The sequence below is a fragment of the Charadrius vociferus genome, unplaced genomic scaffold (assembly GCF_000708025.1).
Source record: "Charadrius vociferus isolate BGI_N301 unplaced genomic scaffold, ASM70802v2 scaffold272, whole genome shotgun sequence".
Classification (NCBI taxonomy): domain Eukaryota; kingdom Metazoa; phylum Chordata; class Aves; order Charadriiformes; family Charadriidae; genus Charadrius; species Charadrius vociferus.
Window position 1 is genome coordinate 1,904,798 of NW_009647421.1, and position 15,655 is coordinate 1,920,452.

The 15,655-nt window shown below is 38.5% G+C and overlaps 1 protein-coding gene across 1 annotated transcript in view; it reads left to right on the plus strand.

Moving 5' to 3' along the window:
• FER (fer (fps/fes related) tyrosine kinase) overlaps positions 1 to 15,655 on the plus strand; it is a 164,170-nt gene that overhangs the window by 105,613 nt on the left and 42,902 nt on the right. The window lies entirely within an intron of this gene.

Genomic DNA, 15,655 nt, shown 5'->3' on the forward strand with positions numbered 1-15,655 from the left:
ATGAACTTTTTAAAAAGTTAACACGTAACTCTTCAAACTGATAAATATTATTTAAGGACCTTAATATCTTTGGGGCGACATGGATGTTGGGATGGAGTGCACCCTTAGCAAGTTTGCCAGTAACACCAAGCTGTGTGGAGTGGTCAGCACACTGGAAGGAAGGGATGCCATCTAGAGGGACCTGGACTGGCTTGGGAGGTGGGCATGTGCAAACCTCAGGAAGTTCAACAAAGCCAAGTGCAAGGTCATGCACGTGGACTGGGGTGATCCCATGCACAAATACAGGCTGGGTGGAGAAGCTATTGAGAGCAGCCCTGAGGAGAAGGACTTGGAGGAGTTGGTGGATGAAAAGCTCAACATGAGCCAACAATGTGTGCTCGCAGCCCAGAAGGCCAACTGTATCCTGGGATGCATCAAAAGAAGTGGGGTCAAGGGAGGTGATTCTGCCCCTTTACTGCAGCACTGGAACCCCCAACATAAGTAGGACGTGGGCCTGTTAAAGCAGGTCTAGAGAAGAGCCATGAAGATGATCTGAGGGCTGGGGCACCTCTTCTATGAGGACCGAGAGAGTTGGGGTTGTTCAGCCAGGAGAAGAGAAGGTTCTGGGGAGACCTTGTAGCAGCCTTCCAGTATCTGAAGGGGGCCTACAAGAAGGCTGGAGAGGGACATTTTATCAGTGACTGTAGTGATAGGACAAGGGGTAACAATTTGAAACTGGAAGAGGGTAGATTTAGATTAGAAATGAGGAAGAAATTCTTTACTGTGAGGGTGGTGAGGCACTGGCACAGGTTGCCCAGGGAAGCTGTGGATGCCCCATCCCTGGAGGGGTTGGTAGGTTGGGGCTTTGAGCAACCTGTTCTGGTGGAAGGTGTCGCTGCCCATGGCAGGGGGGTTGGAACTCGATGATCTTTAAGGTCCCTTACAACCTAAATCATTCTATGATTCTCTGATATTCTGCCAACTGTTTTTTATTCTTTGTCACACACATACCATGGATAAAAATCTCAGTAAGTTGAGGTGGCGACCTACTAATAAGAAACCCCCAATTAGTATTCTGAAGAGCATTATTTGCGAGGTATGCATTTGTATTTTGTGTAGGACAGTATTTATTTATTGTGTAATTTAGATTTATTATTGCTTTCTAAAACTTATTCTTCTAGTTGATAAAAATATAAATGAATTAAAGTATTCCCTGTCATATGTAAACAGAAGCTAAAATACATGTAGCAGCAACAATGTCCTTCAAATATACATGGAAAGTTACATGTATACAAGAGATGTGACAATAAAACTGGCATTCAGGAATTTATGATGAGGGTTACTGAAAAATAAAATTATTGATTTTTGAAATCCCAAGCAAATTGTTCTCCCTCTCCTCCCCTCACCTTCCCATAATTGCCAAGATAGCCACTGAAATTTAGCCAATGAGTCCTTAATATTTTTCCATATAAACATTTTATATATTTGTAAATTAACAGAGATCTATAGAAAAAACTTATTTGCAAGCTAGCTAGCTGCTGTGAGGAAGCAATTTAGCAAAGCAGATGGTTTTAAAATGTTGATTTGTGATTGCTTAATGGATAAATTTGTAATAACCTTTAAAGCACTCTTGCAAATAATTACGTTTTTTTTCTTTTTTACCTAAAAGACATTGAAGTATTAACTAAAAAGTACTACCTCCCAGATCCTTACAAGGGCCCAATGCTGAAGTTGCTGTGTGGCTTCTCAACTACCGTGTAATAAAAATTAACCTGAATTTTATGGTGGTGCAGATTTTTTCTGTGAATTTTTTAGTAGACTAAGAACCGAGAAAACAACTTTATTTGGAAATGATCTTTGTATTTATTTTGGTTTAACCCCAGCCAGCAACTAAGCGCCACACAGCCACTAGCTCACTCCCTGCCAGTGGTCACTGCTTCCCATGGGCAGGCGGGTGTTCAGCCATCCCCAGGAAAGCAGGGCTCCGTCACGCGTAATGGTTACTTGGGAAGACAAATGCCGTAACTCCAGCCGTTACCCTCTTCCTTCCTTCTTCTTCCCCCAGCTTTATATACTGACCATGACGTCATATGGTATGGAATATCCCTTTAGTCAGCTGGGGTCAGCTGTCCCAGCTGTGTCCCCTCCCAACTTCTTGTGCACCCCCAGCTTGCTCGCTGGTGGGGCAGTGTGAGAAGCAGAGGCCGCCTTGGCTCTGTAAGCACCGCTCAGCAGTAACGAAAACATCTTTGTGTTGTCAACACTGTTTCCAGCACAAATCCAAAGCATAGCCCCATACTGACTACTATGAAGAAAATTAACTCTATCCTAGCCAAACCCAGCACAGTATTAAAACATTTTGTTAGTGGAGTACTTCTCAAAGATTTCCTCTTCTTGTTCGGTAGTTATGACTCTTTCTCTATGACAACTGTAGTTACCAGTTTGAAAATATTAAGACTGTTAGAAAGAAAGAAGATTTGTATTTATATGCTGATTTTCTGCATGCTTTTTGTGTTCCTAATAGAAGTTGGACTTCTATTTCTCCTTTGCTGTTTGCTTACCTTTGCTCGTATTTTCCGATTTCATATTGCTAGCTTCTACTCTTCACATTCTATTAGGACTGTTAATTTAGGATGGGCCTGAACAACGTGTATGCACATGCCTTCTGCACTCAAGTGGTAAGTCAGGTGTACTGGTTTCTAGGTAGACTCAAGTAATCTCAGCTCCCTGGGCAAGTGGTGCAATGTCTTTGAGCCAGAGAACACATGATGTGAGATCCAGAATCAGTGTAATTTGTCGTGGAGTTCTCTGCATAGCGAGCCACACCATCTAATTTGTTAAGCATTTGCTAGTCATCTGCATAGCATATGCACAGTAAGTGGGATACATCCAGTAAAGGACAGTGTTTTGATAGTAAGCTGTTACTCAGATAAGCAGCTTCTAAACTTGGTTTATAACCCCGAGCTTTACCTTGCAGGAATACTTGGAGAGAATACAATGGTTAAAGTCTCCCTACCAATTCTGACTCTAGTGAGGCTACTGAATGGAGAAAAGCAATTTTTGGCTATGGCCAGTTTCTTCTTCTGTCTCCACTGCCCAAGAGCAGATTTCAGGTGCTCTGTTAGCACACAGCTAATGAGAACTCCATGCCAAAATGGCGTGTTTTATTTTACAATGCAGTGAAATAAATTTTACTGTAATTGCAATATCATGGAGTGAATTTCAAATCCTGAATTGAAGGAGTAGAAATTATTCAGATCAGCTCCAGGAAAAGCAGAATACAAAACTTAAGTTGATGTATACAACCCAAGATTTTCATACCTTTCAATAATTCTGCTGAGAAAAATTAGACTATTGGAACCTGTTAGTAGTATGAAGATGATCATGGGTTGCTATAAGTTATTTTCTTTGTAATATTATTACTTTTTTTCTTACTAGTTTATAATGAAATGTTGGCTGAGGTAGTTTGATAAGTTTTTTTGCAAAGGCAGTATTTGATGGAGGTTTTTTTTTTTATATATTCTGATCTAAAAATATGAATACTGCATTATTTCATAACTTAATACAGTAACTGTTTAATAAGTTGTTTTGATACATTTTTAAGTATTTGGTTTATCCTAAGAAAGATAGAAGAAGTTAAAGTGAGAATTGCTAATGAATTTTGGAAAGAGAAACCCCCCATGTTGAGATTCGCCAAATGCTTGATGTTAGTGTAGAACCATGAGTTTGTGTTGTCCTATGGACTTGACTAGCCTGACTGAAAAGTAATGTAGCAAAGGTGGGATACTAGTCTTAAAATTGTTTAGTGACGGTTGCTGCATATTTGAGACTGCGAATGCAGTCTGTAGCCTTCACCACGGGAATTGTCTAATGTAGAAAAGCCTTTGTCAGGGATAGTTTCCAATATGAGGAACAGCAGAACTTTGTGAAAAAACACGGTTTATACTACTGTGTAAGAAAGCACATAACTTTTCTGTGATGCCAGAGCAATCTAAAAAATTTAGCATTTTACTCATATTTTCTGGGTTAATTTATTTGTTTTCTTTGCTCTGTGCCTCTTTTCCCAGTGTCGGGGGGTTTTTTTTGTGCTTTATCCTGCATTGTTGACCTTAAAGCTGAAGAAAGGGAAGTAATTATGAGGAGCTGCTTTGGTATTCAGAACAGGAAAAGAACAATTTGCCAGTGTCTCTTAAGGCCACACAGGGCATAAGGAGTTTTCATAACAGCTCATTTTTAGCAAATTTAGATGATGATCAGAGAGACTGCCTGGAATACTGCTAGCATTATCTGTAAGCTGGCCAGAGTCCAGACTGATAACCTGAGACAAATGGATGCTGGATTTTGACAGGGTGTAGAGAAGATTATCAGGAGAATGGCAAAGAGGTTGACAAAACCTGCTTTCTGTTCTTTTCTCCTTTCAGAAAGAACACAGCATCTTTTCATGGAAAAAGACACGAAAAGGAGAAACTAGAATATCTTTCTCTTTTACCCTTCCTCATTATTATCTTCCTCGTCGCAACTTCTCTCTTAATAATCGTGGATCTTATTATGGTATTGCTGCTTTGAGAATAAGGGGTTTTAATTCACTGAAATACTCAGGATCACTTAACTGTGTTTTCCTCTGCTCTTAATTTATCATGCAATCTCCCATGGAATCAAAAACAAATTGCAGGAGTCCCTTTAAACTTTGAATTTTTTTTTTTTTTCTCTTCCTAGGTTTAGGAGAAAAACAAATCAAAATCGAATGTAATCTATAAGATGCAAAAAGCAATCCCAAGCCACAAAATTCTTTCTTCTCCATCTTTATGTTCATTTCAATTTACTTGAATTTTAGCTTGCCCTGAAAGGAGAACTCAATTTAGAGGTAGGAACTTTGCATGTTCATGAACTATGTCTTCTAGAGTGGGGAATTTTGAAGATATATGTGTAATCCTGTGGTTGCACTTCATGCAACTATTTCAACAGTTTATCTTGTAGAACTTTCAAAGGTGCCTCTGTCCCTCCAGCAAAAAGAGTCTGCACAGGTCGTCAAGATAAGCACCGTCATCACACCTGCACCATCTCTCTCTGGAAGAATGTGTCTAATTGACAGTAGAGGCAAATATCTTTATATGTTCCAATGGCTGATTCAGTGTAGTAGGTGGAAGCTTGTAGTCACATTTTTTGTGACCTACTCCTTTTAGCTGTTGGCCTGTGTAATCACAAGCTGATAGCCTACTTTCTGTTTCAGGTTTCTATGTATTTAAACATTTTTATAATAAACATAGTTAAAATTAAATCCCCAGAAATATTTTGAAAGAATTTTCTTTTTGCCAAGTCAGGCATTCAAAAATAGGCTATTCAAGAATCTGGCTTGTCTGTTGAGTCTTAATTTAGCTTTCTCTAGCATATAGATTATGATAATATATTATGAGTATATTGTATATTATGATATTGTAAAACCTAGATCTCCTTTCTGTATCAGATCCTTACCTCATACAGTTCTGAACGGTTCTCCAGGCGTTGTTGCTCGCATCCAAATCCATTCTGGCCATTAAATAAGGCCATAGACCTTATTTAATCTACTCTATCAGTGATCTGCACTGAGTGTGATTCCCACACCCCCTCCCCTGTGGGCATTTCTGGACATCTTTCACTCTAATACTAAATGCGTTGTAGACATTTCTCTGGAATATTAGCATGCATTCCTGATACCACCATAGAATTCCTATTTCATAATGGATACATAGTTGCAAAAAAGCAGCCTCCTACTTAACTGGTCACGGAGTTTGTGTTCCTTGTTTTATTGAGGCTCATGCTGACATACATTAGAGATCTGCTGAACACTTGCAGCTGGAAACAGGTTGAGATTTGCTTGTATACATACAAACAGCTATGAAAACATCCAGTAGTCTAATAGTGTGGGAAGGCAGTCTGAATTAGGTTTCAACTATGTATGTTCAGCTTACATCTAGACATACGCAGCTAGCTTTCAAGGTGGAGTTCTGCAAGGTCATAGCATCCATCTTTCAATCTCAGTAAGGTAACCTGTTCAGATTTGTACTGAATCATTTGGGATGCAAATTGTCTGTGCCATTGATGCAGAAGCAATTCAGAGGTGATGGGTTTTATTAGCTCAGGTGCAGCACTGCTTGATTTCAGCTACTCTGGCTCCCAGGCACACTCAGAAAGAGCATGGTCATTTCCGTAGTGCCTGTAAGAGGATCTGATAAGCCATTCTTAATCCAGGCTCTGGGGTTACCTCTGTTCACGCTGTCCTACCTGAAGTTGGCTTCAGTCCAGCTTGGCTTATTCACTCCATCTCTTCTGAAATTGAGGTGACTCCATTACCACTTTCTGTATGTTACAGCACTTTTTGCTTCCACAGGGCGTGTTAGATCAGAAGCATTTGCAAATAAAGCCCAGTATTCTGCCTGACCTGTCAGGCCTTCCTTTTGGCCTTTGCTGGAAAAGAGGGCTACACGGCATAAAGGGGAGAAATACCTGCAGATCTGTTACAGCTGGTGCTGAGGTAGACCTGGTACAATCTACTAAATATTAACAGAATTTCATGGAATTACTCTTATTTTCTGTATGTAGTGATATGTTAGGATATAGTGCTAAATCACAGCTGACTGTGATTTGTTGACTGTTAGTTGCATTGAAGCTAGTAAGCCCATTTATAACCAAAGTCTCAGCTCTGAAACTGAGGTATGTATGGTTTATTTGTTGATATGATGTACAGTATCTATATTATCTGAGCTTTTCTGCTAAATGAATTATCACCTTGAATAAAGGAGAGCTGACGCTAAGAGTAGCTGAAGTACATGTACTCTGTGGCTTACCTGAGCCTAAGGTTAGCCCTGCTGTCTCTGAGGTGTAGCTGATTTCATTCATGGGCTTGGAATGCTGACTGAAGCTGAAAAAAATGTTAACTTTTAGTTTTACTTTTAGTTTCACTTCATGTGATTCAGGTGCTCTTTTCTACTTTGTGTGGTGCGTTTTGGGTTTTTTCCTGCTTCTGGAGGCAGTGAGATCTCTATAGAAATCATTTGAGTTTTTTTCCAATTGCTTCTCTGTAGAGATCCCGCAAAACTTTTAATAAAGGTTTTCATAATCTACCACATGGGTTGTATTGTGCATCCTCAGTAGCTGACTTTTGCCAGCAAATATCAGATCTGTGTTCAATCTTGCAGTCACATCCTGAATCTTTACTGCACGCTGTCAAAAATCAACTCAGTGAAAAAAAAATGGTCAGACAAATTCTAGACGAACTCCAATTAGAGATAAGGTGCAAATTTCTAACAGTCTTAGTGACTGTCTGGCTTTGTTTTCCATTCAAGTCTTCGTTTTTTTCTCTAGTCAAATAAGTTATCTGCCTCAATACCCAGCTGTTGCTAAGCACACCTTCTGTCTACCCTACAATTCCTCTACACACAAATATGATCCTAGTCTGTTTCTCTAGTTTTTGTCTCTTTTTGTCCTTTCCTCTTGCACTCTGCTAAGCTTCCAGCTTCCGTTTTTCTTTGTCTTTACTTCTCTGCAACCTGCTGTGCTTCTGCCTCTGCCACCTCCTCTCTTGTTGGGCCGATCACGCTATGAACCAGACACCCTCCCATGGATTCCTTCTCTCCATATATATGTCCCACTCCACTCTCTTCCCTCCAGCCCTCTGCTAGGACACACGCACATGCACACTTGCAGACCCCATTTCTTCTTCCTCTCTTCCCTTCTTCTTAGTCTTCTTTGTTCACAGGTGCCTCTGCCTTCCTATTTGCTGCATAGTTTCCAATTGTGAGGATATTAAGAGAAGAGGGGGAAGAGTGAGATTCCTTTGTTGGGATGTAGGTGGTGGTGATTAAAAATTCATTTCGGCTCAGAGCTTCTCTATTTTGTAAACAATACCAAAGCCCGGCTATACAGTCTCTTTTATTATAACATTTGAGACTAGAGTTTGATTTTTATCTTTTCAAATATTTTAGGCTTTGATGATTTATATTTTGTATCAAGATCGTACAAAAATAAATCAGCAAGTAGATGAAACTAGAAAATCTGTTTGAAAACTAAATAGAAAAAAAAGACAAAAAATCAGCGCAGTGTTTTGGTAACTGCAAGAACTTTTGTATGCATCTTATTTCTTTAGTTTTATTAATTGATATTCACATTATTATTTTTCCTTTACCTAGAACAATTTTTAAGTAAAAGTATCTATTATTTAATGTGTCTGCATTTAAAAAATGGTCATTGTTTTTCTTTAGATCAAAAAAAACCCTGTTCTTCATGTATGTTCTTTTTCGCATGGGCTATCACGACTTTCTAATCTGAAATCCTTTTCAAGGCTAGTGATTATTGGTTTTTAAGCATAGTCCAGTTATAGGAATAATGAAACAAAATTGAATGGAAGTCTTCCTGGGGGAAGATGATTTTCCTTCTAGTTAGTTTCTCAAATAGTCCTATATCCTCATAGCTGCAATACCAAAACAAGAGTTGAGGTAGTCTGAGCAGGATTATTTTGTGCAGCACAGAGGACAAAGGATGTTGGATATTGATGTCTCGTTATGATTTCTGGTTTCTTCTTGATGGATGATGACAGAATTGATTTTGGGCAGGCTTTTATGCTGTTTGAGAGTAAGTAGTTAATGTGGTGGGATCATTGGCTTCACACTCTAGCTTATTTGATCCACCTTAAATCTAAGGCAAAGTTGCTGACCATTTTCAAAATTTTCATCATTTTGAGTATCATATGTCTATAGTCTGTCATCCCATTAAAAGGAAGTGAAATAGAATATATAATGTGTTGTAATCTTCTTCTCATCTTCATTTTATCGTAGTGTAGTTATTTTGTGCTAGTGAGTTGTCTGCGCTGTGGTCCCATCACAGGACTTCTGCTAAAGTCATCTGCATCGCGGTCCTGGTGCAAGCAACATCTTCTCTGTTTTTACCTGTTTGTTGCTGCTCTTTGTGTCCTTGGCTCTCAGTGCACATCATTCTTTTAACTCTTGTTTTTTTCTTTCATGTTTGGTTTTTTTTTTTCACATACATGCGTTTCCATTCAGACTTCATTACTACCATTGTTAATATTACTATGACAAACTTTGCATGATTATAGCAACTTCTGTGTGCTTTGCTGAACAGGAAAAATTAAGTTTTAACTGGATTTCATTAACAGTACTCTGTAGGCTGTTGAAAAACTTCAGGTTTATTTACAGTTTCTGTTACTACTTATGTACAATTAAAAAAAAAAAAAAGTGAAAGCATTGCATTACACACAAATGATCCATTAGCTGAAAAGTGAAAGCACACTATTTTACAGAAAATGAGTGCTTCAGCATTTCTAAACCCTTACATTTTTAATAGTTTGTCAAATATCTGCTTACTTTCTTAAAAACCTAATTGGATTGCTACAGATGCATGTTTACTTTTTTAGATTCATAGATTTAAGTAGCTGTGTTTGGGTTTGTTTTATTGATAAAATATATGGGATTAAGAAACAAATTCAGTCCGTCCAGTCAATTCAATACAGAAACTCTAAATTTCTTTACGTTAGTCAAAAGACTGATCACTTGAATCCTCAAATTACAGGTGCAGATAAAGGTCATTTCAGTAATATTATTATAGCATATAAAGCAATTATGAATATCGTATCATGGAGCCCCCCTGTGTTAGGTGACCATTAAGTGGTACAGCCAGAAGCATGCTGCATCTGCATGATTAATGTGTGTATAAATGTAAGAATTAAGTGGACTTTTTAAACAAACTGCTACTTAACAAGGCTTTTTAATAAAGGAAAATCTCCCACTTTATTAAAACATATGTGTAAATAATAATACATGTAATTCCATATAATTCTTAGTAATTGCTATTATGTTAACACATTTATTAATATTTGTGTAATTATTATTTATGACATTATTTAAATGGTGTGATACTATATAGAGATATAACATATATAAATAATGTATGTATGTATATCTAGATATAAATAAGTGGGAGATTTCCCACTGTAATTTCAAAACTATATTTTAATTATGTTCCGTGTCAATACTGGTTATCAGAATAATGCCAAGAGTGCCCAGAACAAGTAGGTTGATACCATTTTGGGCATCAGCTCAGGAGAACACTGAAGTATGTACTCATAGTTGATTGGAAATGCCATTAGAGTCAGAGATTGCCATGATTACATATTTTGTAAACTCATTTAACATATTTCATTTCTGTTTCTTGTATTTTGATTTATTCACATAGATCACAGATAGTTGATTTTTTTTCTCTTGCAAAAACATTACCTTAGTTTTGTACGTGCCATTAAGTGAACTGTTATATTGCCATAAACCACTACTTAATGTGCAACATAAAGTTTATGCTATAAAGTATGGCCAACACTAGGAGATGGCGATGTGTGGTATTTTCACTGTCTTAAAATTCCTGCATATAATGAGAAATAGTTCACATTCACAGTGAAATGCATGAAGGGCTGTTTTCAGGAATCCAATTACAGCAGGCTGCTCTCATGGAGCTTCTGCCTATGTAGTACATTTTGTCATCTACTTAGTAAAATAATTCTATCGTATTAGGCAGACACTGCAGTACTGTTACTTATCCTCCTGGAGACCCAAACCAGGCAGTCGATTTCTGCTTGGTGATAATACTATAATGGTCTAATTATTTCTGTAGTACTTAGAGTGGTTGGAGCAAACCTCATTTCCTTGTAGTGTTGTGTGCCATTAACTGGAATAACAGGTAGAATACAATGGAAATTCCACATATAAGAGAAAGTATTACTTACTATTATGTAGTCATCTAGTTTTGTTTCAGTCATTTCATAGTCTAATTGGTCTGTTTATTTCATTTTTATCAACAGCTATTATATTGGAGATAATGCTCTGACACTATGTGCTGCAAATAGTGAATTAGGGCTTTTTGTATTTAGACTTGTTTTAAGAGGCACATAAAAATATTACGTAGCCACAATTCTACGCTGAAGGGTTTGTAGTGATAGCCTCTTAACTCAGCTTTGAAGGTGTTCACGTGGATGCTTTCCTGTGAAGATGAATAGCTGGAACATTGGCCACAGTAGGCAGCAGAAATCAGAATTTACTACTAAAAGCAATTCTGTAAGTTAAAGAACAGACACTTAAGCCGACGTTGGTATCACAATGATGAAGATAATCAGATTTAACCTAAAGTGGTGTATCTTGTACGGAAGATGTGTATCATTTTCCTTTTTAATTTGTCTGCAAGTAACAGTGCTTTCAAATCAGTATTGAACAGAGTATCTAAAAGATATTTTTGTTATCTCTCTGCAAGGATGGATACAAGAAAACAGAACTGCTAGCGAAAGTATACCTTTGCTGACTTCTTTCACTATTGAGACTGTGAGACAAATTAAGATAACTTTATTAAAACTGTGTTTTGATGATAGGCATAAAATATACTGTATGCAGCTCAAGGTGTACTGTGTCGGTTTTACTGAAAACTCTAGAAGTTCATACAGTACGTGCCAAACACTGAAAATAACAAGTATAAATCACTTCCTGATGGTAGGATTGCATTGCGAAGTTACATGCTTGTGGTCTGTGAGTTTGACATATTTTGATGTAAGGGACGGAGCAGCTTTTAACCCTGTTCAGAGGAGAACTGATGAAAATTAGGATGTTAATCTGATTGCCTGAGCATATTGGAAACAAATTTATAACATGTATTATTTCTAAATTTTTTGATGGGTATGGTAAGCTTTTCTTTTTATACCTTGTTATCTTCAGTAGCTTGTTATTTGAGAACAGATTTTTTACAGTTAATTGGGGAGGGCAGTAACTCATTTGTACAAAGAATTTGTACTAATTGTGAGGGATATGAATTTAGACTCACGCTGATGTTGTTATAACGCTTTTTATGAATAGACCTTTCTTATGTAGGACTTGTTCCTTCATTTTTAGTATGGCAGTGTGAGGTGTCTTTTGTTTTTAGTATATCAAACTGAGCTTCCCTGTCTTTTCAGTTCTTCCTGCAGTAAGTTATTAGAAGTTGTCAGTTTTCAATATTGGAACATTAGTTGATTGAGGGTAGGTTTTTGGGGTTTTTTTTAAGGATGGCTTTAGATGTTTTTTCTGTGATCTTTATTGATTTACTCTTCTTATTCAAGTAATGCTACAATTTTTCAAGATTGGAAGACTTTCACATTCACAAAGGCATGTAATCCTACTTACTAATTAAAAGATGATTCCCATGTGCAGAGCAGTGAATTCTCAATATATAAACACAATAGTTTTGTTTATCAGCTTGTTTGTATGTGTTGGAGGGGGGAATTGCTTAAAAAATATTAACTGTTTGCTATAAACATAATAACTCTGTTTACATGTGTAAGAAATGATGCATGTTTCAATGCAGTGTTTATCTTCTTTCTCTCTGGCAATACGTACTTTTTGCCAGTTACCAGACTATGTCAGTAACCTCTCAGATTAAAGGAAAGGTGATTATTACCCAGTCCGGTTTGCAACAGTATTCTGTTCTTTTAAGACTTCATTAGAATTTAAAAATCAGTATCCTAAGATTCACCCTGTCAGACTTTGGAGATGTAGTGTGTATAACTATCTTTTGTAAAACAGAGGCTATTTCAAATTGGCTTTAGAGTCAAGGGCATCCAGTCAGCTCTTGATTTTCCATCTGTGTGTTACCCAGCCTGGGAGTAAATGGCATCGTGGGCTCCGTGCATGCCAGCAGGCACGCTGGTGTACTGGTGTACGGTACTGGTGTACACAGGATGCAGTGTTTGCTTGCTCACCTGAGGGGTTCTCATTGGCCCAGCATGAGAGTGTTTGCTTCGTTGTGGGTAAAAAAGATCATCTTTACTTTTATCCATGCACTTTAACCATGTGCTCTGGCAGTCTAATTTCACATATGTAGATGATCCATAGTTTTGGATTATGTGGATTATATAAAGCCTTTGTTACCCTTACAAATTGAAAATAGACCATATATGCTTTAAATAGACTGTTCTGCTGTTATGTGCACTGCATTTTAAAAATTGCCAGAAACTTTTTACTAAAGAAAGAATGTATCAGATAATGTTATTCACCTGTTTAACTGGAATCAGTTAAGAAAATTGGAGGTGAGGAACTAGCAGTGATGTACCACAGGGGTCAATACTGGGTCCAATACTGTTTCACATCTTCATAAATGCTCTGGATGATGGGGCAGAGTGCACCCTTAGCAAGTTTGCTGATGACACCGAACTGGGAGGAGGGACTGATACATCAGACAGTTGTGCTGCCATCCAGAGGGACCTGGACAGGCTAGAGAAATGGGCTGACAGGAACCTCATGCAGTTCAACAAGGGCAAGTGCAAAGTCCCGCACCTGGGGATGAACAACCCCAGGTATCAGTACAGGCTTGGGGCTGCCTGGATGGAAAGCAGCTTGGCTGAAAGTGACCTGGGGATCCTGGTGGACACCAAGTTGAACATGCACCGGTGATGTACACTTGTGGCAAAGAAGACTAACGCTATCCTGGGCTACACTAAAAAAAGTGTTGCCAGCAGATCAAGGGAGTTGGTCCTTCCTCTCTGCTCAGCACTGGTGAGGCCACATCTGGAGTAGTGTGTCCATTGCTAGGCTCCCCAATACAAGAGAGACATGGACATACCAGGGAGACTCTTGTGAAGGGCCATGAAGATGGTAAAGGAACTGCAGCATCTCTTCTATGAGGAACAGCTGAGAGAGATGGGACTTTTCTGGCAGGACAACAAGGAGGCTGAGGGGCATCTTATTGATGTATGTAAATATCTGAAGGGAGGGTGCAGAGAAGATAGAGCCAGGCTCTTTTCAGTGATGCCCAGTGACAGGACCAGAAGCAATGAGCACAGACTGAAACATGAGAAGTTCCTCCTGAACACTTTTCCCCTGTGAGGATGACCAAGCACTGGCACCGGTTGCCCAGAGAGGTTGTGGAGTCTCCCTCCTTGGAGACATTCATACACCGTCTGGATGTGGTCCTGAGCAACCGGCTCTAGGCTTGCGCAGGAGGTTGAACCAGATGACCTCCAGAAGTCCGTCCCAACCTCAACTAGTACATGATTCTGTGAAAATACAGTGTTTTCTGGCTTTCTTGTAGTATTATTGTGTTTCCAAAAAAGGAATCAAGCAAAATGGAAACAGTGTTTTTTATCGATAGTTTATCAAGTCTTTATTTTCTGGGAGTTTTCATTAAGGGACAGCCTATAAAGCTGTCATATTAAGATCATTTGTACTAAAAGAAATCTGATCCCAGGCAAAACAAATAAACAGAGCAACTCGCAGTTGAGGTGCTAATCCATTTTACAATTACTCCAACTTAATATTTGGAGGGCATTATAGTAACACTTCATAACAGCAGACTTTTTTGTTTAATATTCTCTTATTTCTTACAGTATGAAATATAAATAGAAATGACCGCCTAAGAAAATCCCATGTAAAACTTTTAATATATAGTGTCTTTTCACATTGCCAGGAAAGGCAATATATAAAAGTATGTAACAGTGCATTATTTGCAGGAGAGAACCTCTATAGTCAATTCAGTGCAAAGTGAAAAGAAACAAAGACTGGAGCAGTGGCTCGCTCCTCAGACAAGAGGACAGCAACTTTGTTCCTCCAAGTCAGAGGACTGTGAAGTTGCAGTAATAGTTGTTTGCCTTCAATTGCCAGTGTCAAAATGCAGTTAACATTGCTCAAGAAGTAAAACACTTTGTTACCCCTCCAATCACATCAGTGTGGAATTTGAGAAACACCACTGCAAATGACCAATTAAAAATCAGTTACTCTCATCTGACTAATAGGACCTAACCTGTTTATTCACAATTTTTATAAACCTCTACAGCAACCATTCTGATTAGATAAGTAGATTTATCGCAAATTGTCAATTCTTTTGTCTACAATTTTCATATAAGTCTGTATTTTATGTACACTGGTGAAGATTTTGAGTATATCAAAAACATGCTGTGCAGTTTTCACTTTTAAGCACCTAATATTTAAGGAAGATTAGGGAAACTGCATTTTGAAAGGCGAGTTCCTTCCTTTTTCTTAGGCTAACCTCAAACTGGTGGGTTGAGGAGAACAGCTAATAGCTGCATTTTGTTTGGTCTCGCACCCCTGATGAGAGATAAATGTAAGTAGCATAGAGTCATAGAATCATAGGATTGCTTATGTTGGAAAAGGTCTTTAAGATCATCAAGTCCAACTGTTAACCTGGTACTTCCAATTGCACCACTAAACCATGACCCTAAGTGCCACGTCTACCTGTCCTTTAAATATATCCAGGGATGCTGACTCCACCACTTCCCTGGGCAGCCTGTTCCAATGCTTGTTAACCTTTTCAATGAAGAAATTTTTCCTAGGATCCAATCTACACCTCCCCTGGCCCAGCTTGAGGTCGTTTGCTCTTGTTCTATCATTTGTTACTAGTGAGAAGAGACAACCCCCCACTTCTCTACAACCTCCTTTCAGGTAGTTGTAGAGAGCACTAAGGTCTCCCCTCAGCCTCCTTTTCTCCAGACTAAACAACCCCAATTCCCTCAGCTGCTTCTTGTAGGACTTGTTCTCTAGACCCTTCTCCAGCTTCGTTGCTCTTCTTTGGACACGCTCCAGCACCTCAATGTCTTTCTTGTAGTGAGGGGACCAAAACTGAAGACAGTATTCACGGTGCGGCCTCACCAGTGCTGAATACA